This window comes from Triticum aestivum, chromosome 2A (genome assembly GCF_018294505.1).
Source record: "Triticum aestivum cultivar Chinese Spring chromosome 2A, IWGSC CS RefSeq v2.1, whole genome shotgun sequence".
Lineage (NCBI taxonomy): Eukaryota > Viridiplantae > Streptophyta > Magnoliopsida > Poales > Poaceae > Triticum > Triticum aestivum.
The window spans coordinates 604092611-604116554 of record NC_057797.1 but is presented as its reverse complement, the minus strand read 5'-3'; positions in this window follow the sequence as shown (position 1 = coordinate 604116554).

The following is a 23944-nucleotide window of genomic DNA, read 5'->3' as shown; positions in this document are numbered from 1 at the left end:
CGGCTGGTCCAAGCTAAGGCATGCAGCGGTGCCCACCCCCCATTACAAATTTGCCCGACCCGAGTCCACCACCAATCACGCACCAAAATAAAGCCATGCCCACGCCACACGGCCCGTGGTAGAAGTTTTGTTTGCTAGGAAAACAGTACACCATCCAAGAAGTTACTGGTGCTTAGTCGTAGCCCCTGGCTATGGAGCAGTAGTATAAGAGTAGCACGTCCTGCCCTGTACTACAAGTTAAAGATGCGAGAGAGTGTCTGCTATATGTATATGGTCAAATTGGGCCAAGGACCACGCAGGCAAAGCGCTTTAAACGTCCATTTTCTCCGCATGCACTATCGCTCCGGTTACTTTTGAGCACATCAGAAACTGTTTTTTCACATATAAAAAGATATCGATGGACCACGGAGCAAGCGTGCCCAAGTTTGTAATCGTGTGCATCGATCAGATCAGAAGGGACTTCGGCACGCACGACATACTGGTTCGGTAATTCGACCATGTGTACGACCGGTGAATCTGGTGCCGGAAAACGCGCGGACAAGCCAGCCAAGTAGCGCGTAGTACATGCAGGGACCAGCGTCCCGGTTTGGTCTTCGGGCCTGCGTGGAGTAGAGTGGTAGAGAGCGGTGAGGCCGGCCGGCGAAGGCACCAGATTCTTTTGACTTTGGTGTCTCGGGGGCTGGGGCAGATGCAGGCACGCTCCAGGTAAAGAAATCCACGGGGGAGGCATGCAGCTGCAGCAGCGATCGATCGGAGCGTGGATCGCGTGCTACTGTCAGATCACCGCAGCAGGGCTACCAACGGCGCACGCCGCAAGCCCACCACGCGTGCGCTTTCATCTTCTGGCGCCGAGGCCTAAGCTAGCGTAGCCGCCTAGGTACGTCGTGGGTCATTTCCTGTCAAAACTTTAGTATACGTCGTGGACTAGTATTGTAGTCGTGGAATACAATGCTACTCTCCGTCGTGGATCATAGTAGTATCGTGTCAAAACTATACAACTTAAAAAGTAATCACTCGCTATCAGAATCTTTTTTTTTTTGCGAAACACTCGCTATCAGAATCTGCGGACCGAGGAACCCGCAACTCCTTCGTTTTCAACAGCAGCTCCTCCCACTCCGCTTCCGGAGTTGTGGAGCGGAGAGGTACCGAACAGGGCGTAAGGCCAACTTTAACGCGTGACTCCACCCCGTCCATCATAATCCGTTTGGGGTAAAACGAACGAATAGCGCGGCCCAACGCGCGGCGCCAAACAGACAAATGTCCAGTTTTCGTCTGTTTTCGACCCATTTCCGGTCTAAACTTGCGCCGCGTTTGGAGTGAAACAGATATCGCGCAGACGGGCTGGACGCACGCCCTTGTCCTCTGCGTAGCCCGTCTGTCGGAGACACTAGCACTCCATTCGCCTCCAATCCATCCACCCGCTCTCCCCCGTCCCAGCTCGCCGCCGGCGTCGCCACTATTCCACGGCCGCCTCCTCACTGCTCACCCCTGGCCGTCCATATGAAACCACGTCTCGACATGGCTGCCACCACGCCCGCGCTTTCGTGGGAGTTTTGGCCGTCGGTTGGAGGAGTTTTGACCGTTGACGTCGTAGCCGGTGCCAGAGGGGATACGACCGCCGGCGACGGTTATGGACCACGGAAGCTTCTGTCGGGTGCTCGAGAGCGGCCTGTAGCCGGCCGCCAACCACCTCTGTTGCTTCGAGGTGATCATCGCGGCCTCTTAGCCACCACGACCGCAAGGTGTTTGACACTTTGCCCATAAAGGTATGGGTGGAGATGAATTTTTCTTCAACCACTTCATTTATTCATCGGATGATTCGTCCTCGGATGACGAAGATCTTGTGGTGGCTTCACTGGTCGTTCACGACCACATTCAACGATAGCTTCCTCGGTACAGGGGGTCAGTCCCTGGCTGTGCTCCAACCTAAACCGCAACAGAGAGAGAGAGAGGCCACACCCTGCTCTATGCAAATTACTTTGCGAATACCCCACTCTTCAAACCGGATAAATTCCGTCGCCGTTTTCGTATGCAAGGCATGTGTTCAATCGTATCCGAGAAGGAATGATTGCTCATGACCCATACTTCGAGTGCAAAACGGATGCCCCTGGCAAGCTTGGATTCTCCTTTGGATCTTCAAAATGACTTGGTTGAGCACATGTGGAATCACATTGGCAACCAATAGATGTATTGGTTCATCAATGTTATGCAAGACAATTTCGATTTGGTTGTAGAACTATTCTATTAGAGAAAAATTCGATTTGGTTGTAAAACTATTTCAATTTGAGACAATTAATATTTGGATGTGCAAACTTGTTTGAAATATGAATATATGACATATTGGCCGTGGCGTATAGGATGGGGCCAAAGGATGCGTCCGCGTGTTGGGCGCACGACCACCGCATCCCAGGAAAGGCCCGGACACGACCCCATAACCCTACCCAAATGGACAGAATCCGAGCAAAACGGACCTCCAGATGGGGTCGTGCGCTGGAGTTGGCCTAAGCCTAAGTTATCTCCAATGTTGTTTCTTAAAACAGACACACCATTTGTTCACAGACTGGTCATCTAAGGTACCCTACTATCATCCTCTCCACGTAAAGTCATCTCTTGATTCCTCATGTTCGTTCACCATGTTGACAACATGAGATGGCGGCGCCACGGTGAGCGCAACAACTCGAAGGACGATGGAGAGGGCCTCGCAGGTCCTACAGATGTGGTGTGATATAGCTTTCGCTGCTCATTTAGGAAGCCAGGATCATAGGGCCACATGTCCACGACGGCATTGTCGTTCGCTTGTTCGCCGGTGATTCGTCCCTCCGTGAGCTGGTGCTCGTTGAGAAGACGGAGGTTGTAGAACTGGTCCTCCTGCGCTTGCCAGAATGCCAATTCCGACTACGCTGGTAGCTCTTCCGCCATTAGGGCGTTGAAGTGCAGCCGCACCTGCTCTATGGTGAACACGACATGAATCGGCTTGGGCGGTGACACGGCTCCTGGCCGCTTCCTAGTACAGGAGACCGCTCCGCGTTCAAATGATACAAGTGTCGTCCGTCTGTCCATCTGCCGCCCACATTAATGATACGCGGTTGCTGAGGTGGCTACTCCGGCACCACCCGCCCTTTCCTCTGCCGCCCACCATTGCTATATAAGCTGCTGTGTCGACCATAGCCACAGTCATCCGCCTCTGCTCTGTTTCTCCTCTCCACACCACTCCCACCATGGCTTCCTCGTGCTCCAGCGCTCTTCGGGACGGGCAGACGATGGGCCAGAAGAAGGAGATGTCAGCCATTGCTGTAGATTGGCTGGCCGACAGGCAGCCGAAGGACGACGATGAAGGAAATATGCCCTAGAGGCAATAATAAAGTTGTTATTTATATTTCCTTATATCATGATAAATGTTTATTATTCATGCTAGAATTGTATTAACCGAAAACTTGATACATGTGTGAATACATAGACAAAACAAAGTGTCCCTAGTATGCCTCTACTTAACTAGCTCGTTAATCAAAGATGATTAAGTTTCCTGACCATAGACATGCGTTGTCATTTGATGAACGGGATCACATCATTAGGAGAATGATGTGATGGACAAGACCCATCCATTAGCTTAGCATAATGATCGTTAAGTTTTATTGCTATTGCTTTCTTCATGACTTATACATATCCCTTTGACTATGAGATTATGCAACTCCCGAATACTGGAGGAACACCTTGTGTGCTATCAAACGTCACAACGTAACTGGGTGAGTATAAAGATGCTTTACAGGTGTCTCTGAAGGTGTTTGTTGGGTTGTCATAGATCGAGATTAGGATTTGTCACTCCGAGTATCGGAGAGGTATCTCTGGGCCCTCTCGCTAATGCACATCACTATAAGCCTTGCAAGCAATGTGACTAATTAGTTAGTTTACGGAACGAGTAAAGAGACTTGCCAGTAACGAGATTGAACTAGGTATGATGATACCGACGATCGATTCTCGGGCAAGTAACATACCGATGACAAAGGGAATTACATATGTTGTCATTGCAGTTTGATCGATAAAGATCTTCGTAGAATATGTAGGAACCAATATGAGCATCCAGGTTCCGCTATTGGTTATTGACTGGAGATATGTCTCGGTTATGTCTACATAGTTCTCGAACCCGTAGGGTCCGCACGCTTAATGTTCGATGATGATTTGTATTATGAGTTATGTGTTTTGGTGACAGAAGATTGTTCGGAGTCCCAGATGAGATCACGGACATGACAAGGAGTCGAGAAATAATCGAGATGTAAAGATTGATATATTGGATGAAGGTATTCGGACACCGGAATGGTTTCGGGACATTTCAGATATTTATGGGAGTACCGAGGGGTTACCGGAACCACCCCGGGGAAGTAATTAATGGGCCTTCATGGGCCATAGTGGAGAGAGAGGGGAGCCCGCAAGGGTGGCGCACGCCCCACCCCCAAGGGAGTCCGAATTGGACAAGGGGGAGGGCGGCACGGCCCCCTTTCCTCTTTCCCTCGCCCTCTCCCTTTCCTTCTCTTTTCCCATCTGATAGAAAGGAAAGCGGGGCCGACTAGGATTGGGAGTCCTCTAGTCGGTTTCCCCCCTATGGCGCGCCCCTGGTGGCCGGCCTCCTCCACCCCTCCTTTATATACGGGGGTAGGGGGCATCCCAAAGCATAACAGTTATTCTCTTAGCCGTATGCGGTGCCCCCCTCCACAGTTTACTCCTCCGGTCATAGCGTCGTAGTGCTTAGGCGAAGCCCTGCGTGGATCACATCACCGTCACCACACTGTCGTGCTGACAAAACTCTCCCTCGACCCTCTATTGGATCAAGAGTTTGAGGGACGTCATTGATTTGAATGTGTGCTGAACTTGGAGGTGCCGTACGTTCGGTACTAGATCGGTTGGATCGCGAAGACGTTCGATTACATCAAACACGTTAACCTAACGCTTCCGCTTTCGGTCTATGAGGGTACGTGGACACACTCTCCCCCTCTCATTGCTATGCATCTCCTAGATAGATCTTGCGTGATCGTAGGATTTTTTTTGAAATTGCATGCTACGTTCCCCAACAGTGGCATCCGAGCCAGGTCTATGCATAGATGATATGCATGAGTAGAACACAAAGAGTTGTGGGCGATAATAGTCATACTGCTTACCACCAACGTCTTATTTTTATTCGGTGGTATTGTTGGATGAAGCGGCCCGGACCAACCTTACATGACCACGTTCATGAGACCGGTTCCACTGACAGACATGCAACTTGTTTTGCATAAAGGTGGCTGGCGGGTGTCTGTTTCTCCAACTTCGGTTGAATCGAATTTGACTACGGCCGGTCCTTGTTGAAGGTTAAAACAACACACTTGACAAAAAATCGTTATGCTTTACTTTATCACTATGCGGTAGCGATAGTTGTAGAAGCAATAGTTGGTGAGATGACAACAATGCTGCGATGGAGATCAAGGTGTCAAGCCGGTGACGATGGAGATCATGACAGTGTTTTGGAGATGGAGATCAAAGGCACAAGATGATGATGGCCATATCATGTCACATATTTTGATTGCATGTGATGTTTATATTTTATGCATCTTATTTTGCTTAGTACGACGGTAGCATTATAAGATGACCCGTCGCTAAATTTCAAGGTATAAGTGTTCTCCCTGAGTATGCACCATTGCTACAGTTCATCATGCCGAGACACCACGTGATGATTGGGTGTGATAAGCTCTACGTTCACATACAACGGGTGTAAGACAGTTTTGCACGTGCAGAATACTCAGTTTAAACTTGACGAGCCTAGCATATACAAATATGGCCTCGGAACACTAAGACCGAAAGGTCGAATGTGAATCATATAGTAGATATGATCAACATAGAGATGTTCACCATTGAAAACTACTCCATCTCACGTGATGATCGGACATGGTTTAGTTGATATGGATCACGTGATTATTTAGATGACTAGAGGGATGTCTATCTAAGTGGGAGTTCTTAAGTAATATGATGAATTGAACTTTAATTTGTCATGAACTTAGTCCTGATAGTTTTTTGCATATCTATGTTGTTGTAGATCAATGGCCCGTGCTACCGTTCCTTTGAATTTTAATGCGTTCCTAGAGAAAGCTAAGTTGAAAGATGATGGTAGCAACTACATGGACTGGGTCCGTAACTTGAGGATTATCCTCATTGCTGCACATAAGAATTACGTCCAGGAAGCACCGCTAGGTGCAAGGCCTGCTGCAGGAGCAACTCCGGATGTTATGAACGTCTGGCAAGCTAAATCCGATGACTACTCGATAGTTCAGTGTGCCATGCTTTACAACTTAGAATCAGGACTTCAAAGACGTTTTGAACGTCATGGAGCATATGAGATGTTCGAAGAGTTGAAGTTAATATTTCAAGCAAATGCCCGAGTTGAGAGACATGAAGTCTCCAACAAGTTCTATAGCTACAAGATGGAGGAGAACAATTCTGTCAATGAACACATACTCATAATGTCTGGGTACCATAACCACTTACTCAATTGGGAGTTAATCTTTCGGATGATAGTGTCATTGATAGAGTTCTTCAATCACTGCCACCAAGCTATAAAGGCTTCGTGATGAACTGTAATATGCAAGGGATGAAAATGAAAATTCCCGAGCTCTTTGAAATGCTTAAGGCTACAGAGGTAGAAATCAAGAAGGAGCATCAAGTGTTGATGGTTAACAAGACCACTAGTTTCAAGAAAAGGGGCAAAGGGAAGAAGGGGAACTTCAAGAAGAATAGCAAGCAAGTTGCTACTCCCGGGAACAAGCCCATGTCTGGACCTAAGCCTAAAACTAAGTGCTTCTACTGCAAAGGGCTGGTCACTGGAAGCAGAACTGCCCCAAGTATTTGGCGGATAAGAAGGATGTTAAAGTGAAAGGTATATTTGATATACATGTTATTGATGTGTACCTTACTAATGCTCGTAGTAGCGCCTGGGTATTTGATACTGATTCTGTTGCTCATATTTCCAACTCGAAACAGGGGCTACAGATTAACAAAGATTGGCTAAGGACGAGGTGACGATGCGCGTCAGAACTGGTTCCAAGGTCAATGTGATCGCCGTCAGCACGCTACCTCTACATCCACCTTCGGGATTAGTTTTAGACCCGAATAATTGTTATTTGGTGCCAGCATTGAGCATGAACATTATATCTGGATCTTGTTTGATGCGGACAGTTATTCATTTAAATCAGAGAATAATGGTTGTCCTATTTATATGAGTAATATCTTTTATGGTCATGCACCCTTGATGAGTGGTCTATTTTTGTTGAATCTCGATCGTAGTGATACACATATTCATAATATTGAAGCCAAAAGATGCAAAGTTAATAATGATAGTGCAACTTATTTGTGGCACTGCCGTTTATGTCATAATGGTGTAAAGCGCATGAAGAAACTCCATGCTGATGGGCTTTTGGAATCACTTGATTATGAATCACTTGATGCTTGCGAACCATGCCTCATGGGCAAGATGACTAAAACTCCGTTCTCTGGAACAATGGAGCGAGCCACTGACTTATTGGAAATAATACATATTGATGTGTATGGTCCGATGAGTGTTGAGGCTTGCGGTGGGTATCGTTATTTTCTGACCTTCACAGATGATTTGAGCAAATATGGGTATATCTACTTAATTAAACATAATTCTAAAACATCTAAAGTTCAAAGAATTTCAGAGTGAAGTGGAAAATCATCGTAACGAGAAAATAAAGTTTCTACGATCTGATCGTGGAGGTGAATATTTGAGTTACGAGTTTGGTCTTCATTTGAAATAATGTGGAATAGTTTCGCAACTCACGCCACCTAGAACACCACAGCGTAATGGTGTGTCCGAACGTCGTAACTGTACTTTATTAGATATGGTGCGATCTATGATGTCTCTCATCGATTTACCACTATCATTTTGGGGTTATGCTTTAGAGACGACAACATTCACGTTAAATAGGGCACCATCTAAATCCGTTGAGACGACACCATATGAAATGTGGTTTGGCAAGAAACCTAAGCTATCATTTCTTAAAAGTTTGGGGTTGCAACACTTATGTGAAAAAGCGTCAGCCTGATAAGCTCGAACCCAAATCGAAGAAATGCGTCTTCATATGATACCCAAAGGAAACTGTTGGGTGCACCTTCTATCACAGATCCGAAGGCAAGATATTCGTTGCTAAGAATGGATCCTTTCTAGAGAAGGAGTTTCTCTCGGAAGAAGTCAATGGGAGGAAAGTAGAACTTGATGGGATAGTTGTACCTTCTCTCGAATTGGAAAGTAGTTCATCACAGAAATCAGTTCCAGTGATGCCTATACCAATCGGTGAAGAAGTTAATGATGATGATCATGAAACTTCAGATCAAGTTACTACCGAACCTTGTAGGTCAACCAGAGTATGTTCCGCACCAGAGTGGTACGGTAATCCGGTTCTGGAAGTCATGTTACTAGACCATGACGTACCTACGAACTATGAGGAAGCAGTGATGAGCCCAAATTCCGCGAAATGGCTTGAGGGCATGAAATCTGAGATGGGATCCATGTATGAGAACAAAGTATGGACTTTTGTTGACTTGCCCGATGATCGGCAAGCCATAGAGAATAAATGGATCTTCAAGAAGAAGACTGACGCTGATGGTAATGTTACTGTCTTCAAAGCTCGACTTGTTTCAAAAGGTTTTCGACAAGTTCAAGGAGTTGACTACATGAGACTTTCTCACCCGTAGCGATGCTTAAGTCTGCCCGAATCATGTTAGCAATTGCCACATTTTATGATTATGAAATTTTGCAAATGGATGTGAAAACTGCATTCCTTAATGGATTTCTTAAGAAGAGTTGTATATGATGCAACCAGAAGGTTTTGTCGATCCTAAAGGTGCTAACAAAGTGTGCAAGCTCCAGTGATCCATTTATGGACTGGTGCAAGCCTCTCAAAGTTGGAATATATGCTTTGATAGTGTGATCAAAGCATATGGTTTTATACAGACTTTTGGAGAAGCCTGTATTTACAAGAAAGTGAGTGTGAGCTCTGTACCATTTCTAATATTATGTTTGGATGATATATTGTTGATTGGAAATGATATAGAATTTCTGGATAGCATAAAAGGATACTTGAATAAGAATTTTTTGATGAAAGACCTCGGTGAAGCTGCTTATATTGGGCATCAAGATCTATAGAGATAGATCAAGACGCTTAATTGGACTTTCACAAAGCACATACCTTGATAAGGTTTTGAAGAAGTTCAAAATGGATCAGTCAATGAAAGGGTTCTTGCCTGTGTTACAAGGTGTGAAGTAGAGTCAGACTCAATGCCCGACCACTGCAGAAGATAGAGAGAAAATGAAAGTCATTCCCTGTGCCTCAGCCATAGGTTCTATCATGTATGCGATGCTGTGTACCAGACCTGATGTGTGCCTTGCTATAAGTTTAGAAGGGAGGTACCAAAGTAATCCAGGAGTGGATCAATGGAAAGCGGTCAAGAACATCCTGAAATACCTGAAAAGGACTAAGGATATGTTTCTTGTTTATGGAGGTGCCAAAGAGCTTGTCGTAAATGGTTACGTTGATGCTAGCTTTGACATTGATCCGGATGACTCTAAGTCACAAACCGGATACATAATTATATTGAATGGTGGAGCTGTCAGTTGGTGCAGTTCCAAGCAGAGCGTCGTGGCGGGATCTACGTGTGAAGCAGAGTACATAGCTACTTTGGAAGCAGCAAATGAAGGAGTCTGGATGAAGGAGTTCATATCCGATCTAGGTGTAATACCTAATGCGTCGGGTCCAATGAAAATATTTTGTGACAATACTGGAGCAATTGCCTTAGCGAAGGAATCCAGATTTCACAAGAGAACCAAACACATCAAGAGACGCTTCAACTCCATCCGAGATCAAGTCAAGGAGGGAGACATAGAGATTTGCAAAATACATACGGATCTGAATGTTGCATACCCGTTGACTAAGCCTCTTCCACAAGTGAAATATGATCAGCACCAAGACTCCATGGGTGTTAGAATCATTACTATGTAATCTAGATTATTGACTCTAGTTCAAGTGGGAGACTGAAGGAAATACGCCCTAGAGGTAATAATAAAGGTGTTATTTATATTTCCTTATATCATGATAAAATTTTATTATTCATGCTAGAATTGTATTAACCGGAAACTTGATACATGTGTGAATACACAGACAAAACAAAGTGTCCCTAGTATGCCTCTACTTGACTAGCTCGTTAACCAAAGATGGTTAAGTTTCCTGACCATAGACATGTGTTGTCATTTGATGAACAAGATCACATCATTAGGAGAATGATGTGATGGACGAGACCCACCCGTTAGCTTAGCATAATGATCCTTAAGTTTTATTGCTATTGCTTTCTTCATGACTTATACATATTCCTTTGACTATGAGATTATGCAACTCCCGAATACTGGAGGAACACCTTGTGTGCTATCAAATGTCACAACGTAACTGGGTGATTATAAAGATTCTCTACAAGTGTCTTCAAAGGTGTTTGTTGGGTTGGCATAGAACGAGATTAGGATTTGTCACTCCGAGTATCGGAGAGGTATCCCTAGGCCCTCTCGGTAATGCGCATCACTATAAGCCTTGCAAGCAATGTGACTAATGAGTTAGTTGCGGGATGATACATTACGGAACGAGTAAAGAGACTTGCCGGTAACGAGATTGAACTAGGTATGATGATACCGACGATCGAATCTCGGGCAAGTAACATACCGATGACAAAGGGAATTACATATGTTGTCATTGCGGTTTGACCGATAAAGATCTCCATAGAATATGTAGGAACCGATATGAGCATTCAGGTTCCCTTATTGGTTATTGACCAGAGATATGTCTCGGTCATGTCGACATAATTCTCGAACCCGTAGGGTCCGCACGCTTAATGTTCGATGACAATTTGTATTATGAGTTATGTGTTTTAGTGGCCGAAGATTGTTTGGAGTCCCGGATGAGATCACGTACATGATGAGGAGTCTTGAAATAGTCAAGAGGTAAAGATTGATATATTGGATGAAGGTATTCGAACACCAGCATGGTTTCGAGACGTTTCAGATATTTATTGGAGTACCGAGCGGTTACCGGAACCCCCGCAGGAAGTAATGGGCCTTCATCAGTCATAGTGGAGAGAGAGGGGAGCCCGCAAGGGTGGCGCGTCCCCCCAAGGGAGTCCGAATTGGACAAGGGGGAGGGGGCGCGCCCCCTTTCCTCTTCCCCTCTCCCTCTCCTTCCCTTTTCCCCTCCGATAGAAAGGAAAGGGGGGCCGACTAGGATTGGGAGTCCTAGTTGGTTTCCCCCCTATGTCGCGCCCCTGGTGGCCGGCCTCCTCCTCCCCTCCTTTATATACGGGGGCAGGGGGCACCCCAAAGCACAACATTTATTCTCTTAGCCATGTGCGGTGCCCCCTCCACAGATTACTCCCCCAGTCATAGCATCATAGTACTTAGGAGAAGCCCTGCGTGGATCACATCACCATCACCGTCACCACGCCATCATGCTGACGAAACTCTCCCTAAATCCTCTGCTGGATCAAGAGTTCGTGGGATGTCATCGAGCTGAACGTGTGCTGAACTTGGAGGTGCCGTACGTTTGGTACTAGATCGGTTGGATCGTGAAGACGTTCGACTACATCAACCGCGTTGACCTAATGCTTCCGCTTTCGGTCTAGAGGGTACGTGGACACACTCTCCCCTCTCGTTGTTAGGCATCTCCTAGATAGATCTTGTGTGATTGTAGGATTTTTTTTGAAATTGCATGCTATGTTCCCCAACAGATGAGGTCCCAATGGAGAACGTAGTCGTCGATGATCCGGCACCAACACCCTCCTCCGCGCCATCCTTGTCAGTGCATTGCACCATGACCATCGGCGAGGCCCGCGCCTAATACATGGACATGATGAGGGAGAAGTGTGAGGAGCAGTTCCGGGAGGCACAGGCCGACTCCGCCTACAACCACCATGTCCTCCGGGAGCACCTGTAGGAAGAGGAGAAGATAGGCCTTGCTCGAGTCATACCGCTCCACCTGCGAAAGCCACCTCGCACAATGGCGGTACTGCATATGGGTGGCGGACGTTGCAGCCGCCTACAATGGGGGCGAGGTGTTGTTTGGCGAGATCGACGACGAGGCAGAGGACAATGACGGCTCCACCAAGGCCCCGCCCCGCCGACACCGAGGCAGAGGACTTCACGGGCTATGGCGAGGCTATCAGAGTTATTGGCCATGGGTAGCCTCATCTGCCCCCATGGCGTTTCAAGACATCGGGGCCGACTGAGCCCCTCAGGCATCAGAGAGTGACTGCCGCCTTCTTGTGGCCGGCTGGTCCAAGCGGTCGGCTGCGAGAGGGGCCGGCTCCTAGCAGGCGGCCCCCAGATGGGCCGGCTTCTAGCAGGCGGCCCCAATCACCCTCAAAGTCTGAGCCACCATGAATGCGATTAGACAAGGTGTGGCTACAGAGGAGCCTGCCGCCCTCGAATCCAGGGCGAGCCATGGCTACAGTGCGCCGTACCAGCTGGCGATCTCCCACACGGCGTGACACTATAGCCCCTCCGCCCATGACATTGATAACCCACAAGTATAGGCGATCGCAACAGCTTTCGAGGGTAGAGTATTCAACCCAAATTTATTGATTCGACACAAGGGGAGCCAAAGAATATTCTCAAGTATTAGCAGCTGAGTTGTCAATTCAACCACACCTAGAAACTTAGTATCTACAGCAAAGTGTTTAGTAGCAAAGTAATATGATAGTGACGGTAACGGTAACAAAAGAGTAACGAAAGCAAAGTAATGTTTTTGGTATTTTGTAGTGATTGTAACAATAGCAATGGGAAAGTAAATAAGCGTAAACCAGTATATGGAAAGCTCGTAGGCATTGGATCAATGCTGGATAATTATGTCGGATGTGGTTCATCATGTAACAGTCATAACATAGGGTGACATAGAACTAGCTCCAATTCGTCAATGTAATGTAGGCATGTATTCCGAATATAGTCATACATGCTTATGGAAAAGAACTTGCATGACATCTTTTGTCTTACCCTCCCGTGGCAGCGGGGTCCTAATGGAAACTAAGGGATATTAAGGCCTCCTTTTAATAGAGAACCAGAACAAAGCATTAGCACTTAGTAAATACATGAACTCCTCAAACTATTGTCACTTCGGGGTTAACGGATCATAACACATAATAGGTGACTATAGACTTGCAAGATAGGATCTAGAACTCTCATATATTGATGAAAACATAATAGCTTCAGATCTGAAATCATGGCACTCGGGCCCTAGTGACAAGCATTAAGCATAGCAAAGTCATAGCAACACAATCTCATAACATAGTGGATACTAGGGATCAAACCCTAACAAAACTAACTCGATTACATGATAAATCTCATCCAACCCATCACCGTCCAGCAAGCCTACGATGGAATTACTCACGCACGGTGGTGAGCATCATGAAATTGGTGAGAGGATGGTTGATGATGACGACGGCGATGAATCCCCCTCTCCGGAGCCCCGAACGGACTCCAGATCAGCCCTCCCGAGAGGTTTTAGGGCTTGGCGGCGGCTCCTATCGTAAAACGTGATGATTTCTTCTCTCCTATTTTTTCTCCCCGAAAGCAATTATATAGAGTTGGAGTCGGGAGGTCTCCATGCGGCCCACGAGGTAGGGGGCGCGCCCTAGGGGGGGCGCCCCCCCACCCTCGTGGCAAGGGTGTGCCCCCTGGTCTTCATATTTGGCAAGGATTTTTTATTATTTATTGTAAGATATTCCATGGAGTTTCAGGTCATTCCGAGAACTTTTGTTTTCTGCACATAAAGCAACATCATGGCAATTCTGTTGAAAACAGCGTCAGTCCGGGTTAGTTCCATTCAAATCATACAAGTTAGAGTCCAAAACAAGGGCAAAAGTGTTTGGAAAAGTAGATACGTTGGAGACGTATCAACTCCCCCAAGCTTAAACCCTTGCTTGTCCTCAAGCAATTCAGTTGACAAACTGAAAGAAATAAAGAAAAACTTTTACAAACTCCATTCGCTCTTGTTGTTGTAAATATGTCAAGCTAGCATTCAAGTTTTAAGCAAAGATTATAACTAACCACATTTGCAATAATTCTCAGGTCTCTTGATTACCCATATCAATAGCATAATCAACTAGCAAGCCATAATAATAAATCTCGGATGACAACACTTTCTCAAAACAATCATAATACGATATAACAAGATGGTATCTCGCTAGCCCTTTCTGAGACCGCAAAACATAAATGCAGAGCACCTTTAAAGATCAAGGACTGACTAGACATTGTAATTCATGGTAAAAGATACCCAATCATAGTCATACCCAATGTAAACTAACAATAATGAATGCAAATGACAGCTGCGCTCTCCAGCTAGTGCTTTTAATAAGAGGGTGATGACTCAACATAAAAGGAAATGGATAGGCCCTTCGCAGAGGGAAGCAGGGATTTGTAGAGGTGCCAGAGCTCGGTTTTGAAATAGAGGTGAATAACATTTTGAGCGATATACTTTCATTGTCAATATAACAACCAAGAGATGGCGATATCTTCCATGCTACACACATTATAGGCGGTTCCCAAACAGAATGGTAAAGTTTATACTCCCCCTCCACCAACAAACATCAATCCATGGCTTGCTCGAAACAACGAGTGCCTCCAACATACATCAGGTCCCAGGGGGAGTTTTGTTTAGCAATTATTTTTGATTTAGTTTGCATAAAGCATGGGACTGGGCATCCCGGTGACAAGCCATTTTCTCGTGAGTGAGGAGCGGAGTCCACTCCTCTTGAGAATAACCCGCCTAACATGGAAGATACAGACAACCCTAGTTGATACATGAGCTACTCGAGCATACAAAACATGATGATTATTTGAAGGTTTAGAGTTTGGCACATACAAATTTACTTAGAACGGCAGGTAGATACCGCATATAGGAAGGTATAGTGGACTCATCTGGAATAACTTTGGGGTTTAAGGGATTGGATGCACAAGCAGTATTCCCGCTTAGTACAGGTGAAGGCTAGCAAAAGACTGGGAAGCGACCGACTAGAGAGCGACAACAACCATGTACATGCATTAAAATTAATAAACATTGGATGCAAGCATGAGTAGGATATAGTCCACCATGAACATAAATATCGTGAAGGCTATGTTGATTTGTTTCAACTACATGCGTGAACATGTGCCAAGTCAAGTCACTTAAATCATTTATAGGAGGATACCACCCTATCATACCACAGCATAACCATTTTAATAGCATGTTGGCATGCAAGGTAAACCATTATAACTCATAGCTAATCAAGCATGGCACAAGCAACTATGATCTCTAATTGTCATTGCAAACATGTTTATTCATAACAAGCTGAATCAAGAACGATGAACTCATCATATTTACAAAAACAAAAGAGGTCGAGTTCGTACCACCTTTTCTCATCTCAGTCAGTCCATCATACATCGTCATAATTGCCTTTCACTTGCATGACCGAACGATGTGAATAATAATAAGAGTGCATGTGCATTGGACTAAGCTGGAATCTGCGAGCATTCAATAACAGGAGAAGACAAGGCAATATGGGCTCTTTTGTCAGATAAACAATAATGCATATAAGAGCCATTTCAACAATTTAATTATGGTCTTCTCCTATCGACCTCCAAAGAAAAGAAAAGAAATAAAACTATTTACACGAGAAAGCTCCCAACAAGCAAAAGAAGAACATGAAATATTTTTGGGTTTTCTTTTTAATTACTACTACAAGCATGGAAAGTAAATTTATTAAAAGCTACAACTATTTTTTTTTGGTTTTTTCTTAAGGTTTATTAAATACACAAGAAGAAAGCATAAAAGGAAATAAACTAGCATGTATGATACAATGAAAAAGTATGAGCACCGACATCTAGCAATGAGTGTGTGTGAACATAAATGTAATGTCGGTGAGAAATACGTACTCCCTAAAGCTTAGGCTTTTGGCCTAAGTTGGTTTATGGCCACGGCTGGCCTGGCTGATATCCATAATAATAGTTGGGGTTGTACTGTGATGCAGCAGCTATCGCCTGCTGAGCTGCAGTGTGGCGACGAGCAGCCTCTTCTCTCCTCTCGTACTCATCTGCCTCCTCTCTGGTAATAGTATATCCTCCTCTTGCCTGATAATCAAAGAAAGTAGGAGCATGGAGAGTAATACGGACAGCACGGCTTTCGTCAAAGATTAGTCGGTACTGGAGAGGTGATTCGTTCCTCTTGACAAAATGGTGGGAAACCATAGAATCAAAATCTAAATAGGCAGGAGGTAATTCAATATCATCTTCTCGCACATCTATACCAATAAAATTAGCTACATGGGTTGCATAAATTCCACCAAAGAAATCTCCATTACGTCTATTATGATGCAACCTACGAGCTACAATGGCTCCCATATGATAAGATTGGTCTCCTGACACAACACTCCTGAGAATGCTAAGGTCAGGGACACACATGTGACATGCTTTATCCTTAGCATTTATGCACCTACCTATGAAGAGAGCAAAATAATGTATAGCAGGAAAGTGAATGCTCCCTATGGTAGCTTGCGTTATATCTCTAGATTCCCCTACAGTTATTCTAGCAAGAAAGTTTCTAAATTCAGATTTAGGGGGATCCCTAACACTACCCCATTGTGGAAGTTTGCATGCAGTGGTAAAATCCTCTAAGTCCATGGTGTCGGCGTTCTGGGAACGGGGGTCCCCAAACTTGCCTGCCTGCGGCCTGCGGTGTGGCTCAAAGGGGGGCCCAGCATGGCCCATCTTCATCAACACAGACCCAAGACCCTCACGAGGGGCCAAGCCTCGCAGGGCAGACGACACGGAGCTTCCTCAGGCATGGCCTCATCAGGCTGGCTCGTGAGGAGGCGGAGAGATCAAGGCGGGGTACCTCACGAGGTGCCCGTGACGCAAGCCATGACGACCAAGGGCGCCAGGCGGGCGCCAGCCCGCGTAGTGTCCTCCTTTCCTCTTTGGTGCAAAGGGAGCAAGCGCAGGCGAGAGCATCAAGCAAAGGCACCCATTTCGATGCAATGAGACCAAGACCAGTCCAACGGCAGGGAGGAAGTCATTGTGGAGCCCAAGCCAGCGTCACCACCAGAGTCTTTGGCAGGCGAGGACCAACTTTAGTCAGGATAAGTGTACCAGATGTTCCCCTTCAAAATGGCCAATTGTTGGCACCCTTCCCGCTCAATATTTGGGAAGAGGCCCAGGGCCTTTGCCTATAAATAGGACCAGCCACCCACAGGGTAGGGGGGTTCGATCGATTAGGAGGAGATCGAATCAAAGAGAGAATCGAGAAGAGAGAGAGAGAGAAGGGTGACTGAACTCCTCCTAGCAGTTCATCCCCCCAGCCAAGAACAGACCCTCGCTAGGCTGTTCTTACTTGTATTGCTCATCATCATCAGCCCAAGAGGCAATCCACCACACCACACACTGGAGTAGGGTATTACACCACAACAGTGGCCCGAACCAGTATAAACCCTGTGTCTCTTGTGCTGTTCTTCCCATAGTTTAGATCTTAGCGAGGCGGAGGGGTGCAGGTAGGTAGAAGGCGAAATATCCGCACGCACCCCAGTGTTCAAACCTCAAGGGTCTGCCGGAACCCGAAATCCGACATTTGGCGCGCCAGGTAGGGGTGCGCCGGAATCCAGCTTCTACCGCTTCGTGCCCCGTCGCGTCGTCATCACCATGTCCGGCGACTAGGCGGGCAACCCAGATCCACGGGCGGCGTGGCCCGCCCGCGCAGAGCCGCTCGCCTCGGGCGACCCGGTGCCCTAGGAAGCTCGCGGTCCGCAGGGTGCCGCGGGCCGCGGGCGACGCGGACAGGCTTCGACAGCTCTCACACCGCGGCAGGCGCGGTCGGCAGCAAGGGCCTCCAATTACGCCGCGACCACGACACCGTACACCCGCCGGGAGCAGGCGAACTCGAGGGCCGCGCTCACGGTGGCCCGAGAGCTGCTGCAGTGCAGGCTGCTGGAGGGCGGCCGCGACGTGCTGCTGGAGCGGGTGGCAGAGCTCATGGGCTTCGCCGCCTCAGGGGCTCACCCCTTCTGCACCCAGCTCTCATCTCAAGCCCAAGGCGGCCCGCGCAGGGGCTCTACACGCGCCCGCGGGCTCCAAGGCTACTCCAACACCAGCGAAGCTGTCGGCACCGGACCGGCGGCAGCGCCGCCCCCGCTCCTGGTCCGCGAAGAAGAAGGGCTCGACGCGACCCACGGTCCCAGTGGACAGCCACGCTACCACCCCACGGTGGGCACGTCAAGCAGAGCTGCGTGGCACGCGGAGCACTACGACATGGTCTTCGGGATGACGGCGCCAGAAGAATACGTGCCCCTCATGATGGACCAAGGACACCCTCACGAGGGCGAACAAGGCTCGCTCCTCAGCCCAAGCCGGGGGGACGAGGTGCCAGAAGCTGAGCCCTTCCAGGAGTCCCAGGACGGTCCCACTGGCCACGCTGGAGGCAAGGATTATCGGGTACTGCTAATTCCTCAGGAGCAGGCATACGCTAATCATGGATCGCAGGAGGTGCAGGTCGCCACAGCGAGCAGCTGCCCCACTCCCACAGTCTCCTACCCCTCGGGAGGAGGGCGCAGGGGGCTGCAGGAGAGGGGCCGAGATCCGACATCACCACCACGGCGTTCAGAGCAAGGTGTTCTCAGGAGGTAGGCCCTCTGCTGGGGAGGTGCCTCAGGGCCTGCCCCTGGTGGAGGACCCGTGGTCGTCGGGGGAACCGCTGGCGACCGCTCTACCCCATCGGTGGCGTCCTGGTTTCCGGTCGTTGTTGATGGCACTAGAGTGTGGCGCAAGGCGGGGCCCTCGTCTGGCGATATGAAGCAAGGACGGTACCTGTGAAGAAGGCCCAGTGCCTGTGAAGCTCGCCACCCCGTGACACTCTCACATAATAATGAGTGGGGCTGTACACGCGCCGGAGTCTCAGGGGTGCCGGCCTCAGGCCCTGGGGCTCCCTCCCACGCCCAGTGGCAACACTTAGCTCCGCGCTGGTGAGAAGACGTCCAAGACTAGATTAGGTGCCGGACGCGGCCTTTTGTCTGCTTTCGTTGCTTTTCCCTTTGGTTGTCGCTTTCCCCCGCTGGATTCAAGTTGGATTCGAATTTGAGATTTGCGTGTGTTCGGGGAAGGGGTGCTTAGTCTCGTTCGAGCAATTTCTCGCGTTTTGGTTACCACTTCGCCTCAGCTGCCTCCCCTCGTGAGCCCCTCGTGAGCCGGGTCAGGCCTAGCTTGCGCGTAGCCCAGACTGCCGCCGCCGCGTCCTCTCAGGAGGGTGTTTTACTACAGATCCTACGGATTCAATCAGGGAACACTTGGGACACCACAGCCTCCCACAGGCTACCTCAGGGCCAGCACGGGACAAAGGTAAACTAGCCGACCAGCGCGTCGCTTAAGCCAGCCACTTGGCGCGGGTGCATGGGCAATGTAGCGTCTACTAATACGATGAACACAAGTTTTACATGAGGGGCTCCCCCTCCAAAATGTTATCACAGCCATCAGGCCAAAACCCGAGTTCTATTCATGCAGGGTAAGGAAGCAGGAACGATGCACAATCAGTCGGATAAATCCCCCAATGCGTCCTCAGGAGCACCACCCGAGCCGTTGCTGGCGTCACTGAACTCGCCATCGCTGTCCGCGTCGCCGCCAGCGGCGTCAGGGCCGTTCACCACACTGCCCTCATCGGCAGCCACGATCACGCCATCATCGTCTGAAGCGAAGGCCCTGACAAGAGCATCCACATTGTCTTCCACCCAGTGCGCTTGGTCGTCTCGGACGACCTGGGGGACTGGGGCGATGGAGGCGTCGAAATCGAAGTGGGGATCCATGTTCCGGAGATGGCTGAAGACGCGGGAAAAGGCGCGCCCAAGCAGGGCGCGGCTCCTCTCCTCCACCAACCTGTCAGCCCTGACCGACCGCACCTCCAGCTGCGTCACCACGTCCGTGAAGAACTGAAGGTTGCCAGCGTAGTTGACTGCGTGCGGCTCGCCAACAGCCGCCTCGCAGATGTTGCCCAAGGCTGTGTTGGCTCTCTCCCGGAGCGTGGTGAGCATGGGGCCGTGCTCACGCTCCAGGATCCGCCGCTGACGTATCTCGTCCGCATTCTGGCGCGCAACGACCTCAGCCTCCTCCACCCGCTGGCGAAGAAGGAGCACCTCGGCCTGGGAGGTGGTTGACTCCCCTTGCGCTACCTCAAGGGCGGCCCGAAAAGCATCGGCCCGCCGTGTTGCTTCCTCCAGCTTGGCCCTCAAGGCAGAAGTCCTACCTTCAGCCTCGGCCCGGATCAACTCCAGCCTCTCCTCGAACTCGTGCTCGAGGTTCAAGCGGGCCATCGCCACCCGACGTCCGACCTCCTCCAGGACACAGGCTTCCTGCGCAGCGACATCATCCTTCGCCTGTGTCACCAAGCGCTCCCTCGTCTCCAGACGCTCGTACTCACGGGTACGTTCGGCGTCTTCCAGCGTCAGCGCCTCCTCACGCTTCTGGAGCTCTCCTGGGTCGCCAGAGGCCACCTTCATCGACGTGAGGGCTGCCTCGCGCAGCTCCACTTGCTCCTCCAGTGAGTGGCACCAGGCCAGGAGCTCCCGAGCCCGCTCCTCCGTCACCTCTCGCCGCCGGTCAGCTTCCCGGGCCTCCTTAGCAGCCCAAGATCGGGCCTCCCGAGAGGCCACCAGCGACGCCTTGGCCTCTGCGTCGTCGAGATCGCGCTGACGGCACGCAAGGGCGATGGCTCCCTCCAGCTCGCGCCTCTCTGCAGCCAGGTGCAGGCCCTCGGCCTTAAGGCGCGCGTCTTCATCAGCAAGCTCCTCACCAAGCAGGCTCACCGCGTCAGCCGCCCTTCGAAGGAATCCTTGGCGAAGAGCGCGACGCTCTCGGGCACGCTTGAGGACGTCTTCCACACCATCATCTGCCCCGAGCAAGCACCGGGGGCCACGAGTCAGCACTCCCCCTCCGGGCAGGGGGCTGGGGGCTGGCACCCTCGCGACGGCCGGGCACGCCATGCCAGAAGCCCGGCCTGGAGCCAGCCCGTCCCCAGATGAAGAGCGCAGGGAGCGCCTCAGCCAATCGCAATCCACGACTAGGCGAGAAGTCCACGACAGGCTGGCTATGCCACGAGAAGGCCCACGAAGGAGGATCGCGAGGTGCGCAGGGCCACGATGCGCCTCGGGACGGTTCGCCTCTCCGATCGCCCTCACCACAAGGGCTCTGCTGCTCGGAGCGCTTGAGGACGGTGGAGGGGGCGAAGCCAAGGGGGACGGCACCTCAACCGTCTCCGCGAGCTCGGCTGGAAGGGGCCTGCAGAGCAAGGATCAGTAAAAGCAACAGAAGGATCGGGAGCCGGGAAAGGAGAAGGCTTACTCATCAGTGGCGAAGTACTTCCTACGCTTCAGCAGGCGACAAGGGTAATCGTCGCGCAGGGCCTGCCTTCTCTTCTGGAGGGCCTCAAAGTCCACGCGGAAGCGGCCCAAGAGTTGAGCGCAGGGATCAACCTGCAACGAAGACGGAGCGTCAAGGCGATCCGCGTCAGGGGCGCCTGCCTGATGCGCGCCGCCAATCGCCTCGCCAAGAGAAGCGGCTGGAGCCTCAGGGGCCTCAGTCACAGGCGCTGAGGGCAGCTGCTTGCCACCCTCAGCCTCAGCGGCACGGGCCCCAAGAGCTGCTCCCTCATGAGCATCGCACGGCGCTATCACCCCGCCGGGAGCCCCCTCGGCCTCTGGCGCCTCATGCCTCCCTGCTCTGCCACTTGAGGAAGAGTCGCCTTGGCTGACTGGAAGGGTAGTCACCATCACTGGGTTATCACGAGGCCCCTGGAGGCCGGCGGGGCACAGCCCCCACTCATCAAAAATAGGCATCTGATTCACAAATCGCCCTTGCTCTGGCAGAGGTACAGCAAGGCCCCTCCGTGCTGGATGCTGCCAGGGTTGGGGTCTCCAGTCAGGGTCAAGAGCGCTGTCCTCAGCACTTCAGGCGTCAGGTCCTCTTCCTGGAGCCTCATATGATCATCGCGCCCGCTGAAGGCCCACATCTGGCGGGAGTGGTGTTGAAGAGGAGCAACGCGGCGTAGCAGGAACTCCTTCACCACCTTGGGCGCTGTCACGCCAAGCAACCTCAAGAATGCGAAGCGGTGCCAGACAAAGACGAGCCGGGGGCTCTCGAGCATCTCCTGGCCCCAGCCCGAATTGGGGACATCAGGCGAAGTTGGCTCCGATAGAAGAGGGCTGGGCACCCCTGCATCCACATATAGCCACCGCTCGCGGAACCCAGCCGCGGGCAGAGGGAGCCTGAAGTAAATCCCAGAGGCCGCTGTCTCAGACGCGGCAATGAAGCTCACGCACGCCCAGCATTAGGTAGGGTCGACAAGGCGCAGAGAGAAGAAGTGGCACAACAAGGCAACCGAAGGAAGGATGCCCATCATAGCCTCGCAAACAAAGGCGAATACCAAAAGGAGGGTGATGGATTCAGGACCCAGATGCATCATGTGGATCTAATAGTGGGAAAGCATGGCATTGAAGAAATCAGAAAAGGGAGGAACCAGACCCGCCCACAGGGCATCGGCAAAATACGGGACCTTGGTGACTATCCTATCGATGGAGAAGTGGGACGCGGGCCAGGCCGTCGTCCTCCTGCATTCGTTGAAGATAGTGGCCAGAGCCGAGCTGACCTTGCCCAAGCCCTTGGCGGGGGCCGCCAACGGTGGCGAGCAAGGCGGAGGCACGGGTTTCTTCCCTCTTCCCTTCTTCGTCGGAGCCATGGCGATGGGAAGGGGGGAGGGAAGGTCCGAGATTGGGTTGAAAACAGAGGCTGGAGTTCGAGCGGAGGAAGGACAGAGGGCGCTCGAGCAACAGAAAGGGGAGCGGCTATGTACGACTACGAGTGCGCCTAGCATGGCACAAAATAAGGGGGGCGTGGGGGAACAGTGCCGCCCACGTCCAATCAACCGCCACGTGGCGCCCAAGGCCGCAGGCTGTTAGGGCCCGCGGTGCTTCGCTCTTGCCCTTCCGCCTCCCTGCACGGCCAAGTCCGGGCGCGCCTTGGGCCCGGGGGCTACTGTCGGCATTCTGGGAACGGGGGTCCCCAGACTTGCCTACCTGCGGCCTGCGGCGTGGCTCAAAGGGGGGCCCAGCATGGCCTATCTTCATCAACACAGACCCAAGACCCTCGCGAGGGGCCAAGCCTCGCGGGGCGGACGACACGGAGCTTCCTCAGGCATGACCTCATCAGGCTGGCTCGCGAGGAGGCGGAGAGATCAAGGCGGGGTACCTCAAGAGGTGCCCGTGACGCAAGCCATGACGACCAAGGGAGCCAAGTGGGCGCCAGCCCACGCAGTGTCCTCCTTTCCTCTTTGGTGCAAAGGGAGCAAGCGCAGGCGAGAGAATCAAGCAAAGGCACCCGTTTCGGTGCAACAAGACCAAGACTAGTCCAACGGCAGGGAGGAAGTCATTGTGGAGCCCAAGCCAGCGTCACCACCATAGTCTTTGGCAGGCGAGGACCAACTTTAGTCAGGATAAGTGTACCAGATGTTCCCCTTCAAAATGGCCAATTGTTGGCGCCCTTCCCGCTCAATATTTGGGAAGAGGCCCAGGGCCTTTGCCTATAAATAGGACCAGCCACCCACAGGGTAGGGGGGTTCGATCGATCAGGAGGAGATCGAATCAGAGAGATAATCGAGAAGAGAGAGAGAGAGAAGGGTGACTGAACTCCTCCTAAGTTCATCCCCCAGCCAAGAACAGACCCTCGCTAGGCTGTTCTTCCTTGTATTGCTCATCATCATCAGCCCAAGAGGCAATCCACCACACCACACACTGGAGTAGGGTATTACACCACAACGGTGGCCCGAACCAGTATAAACCCTGTGTCTCTTGTGCTGTTCTTCCCATAGCTTAG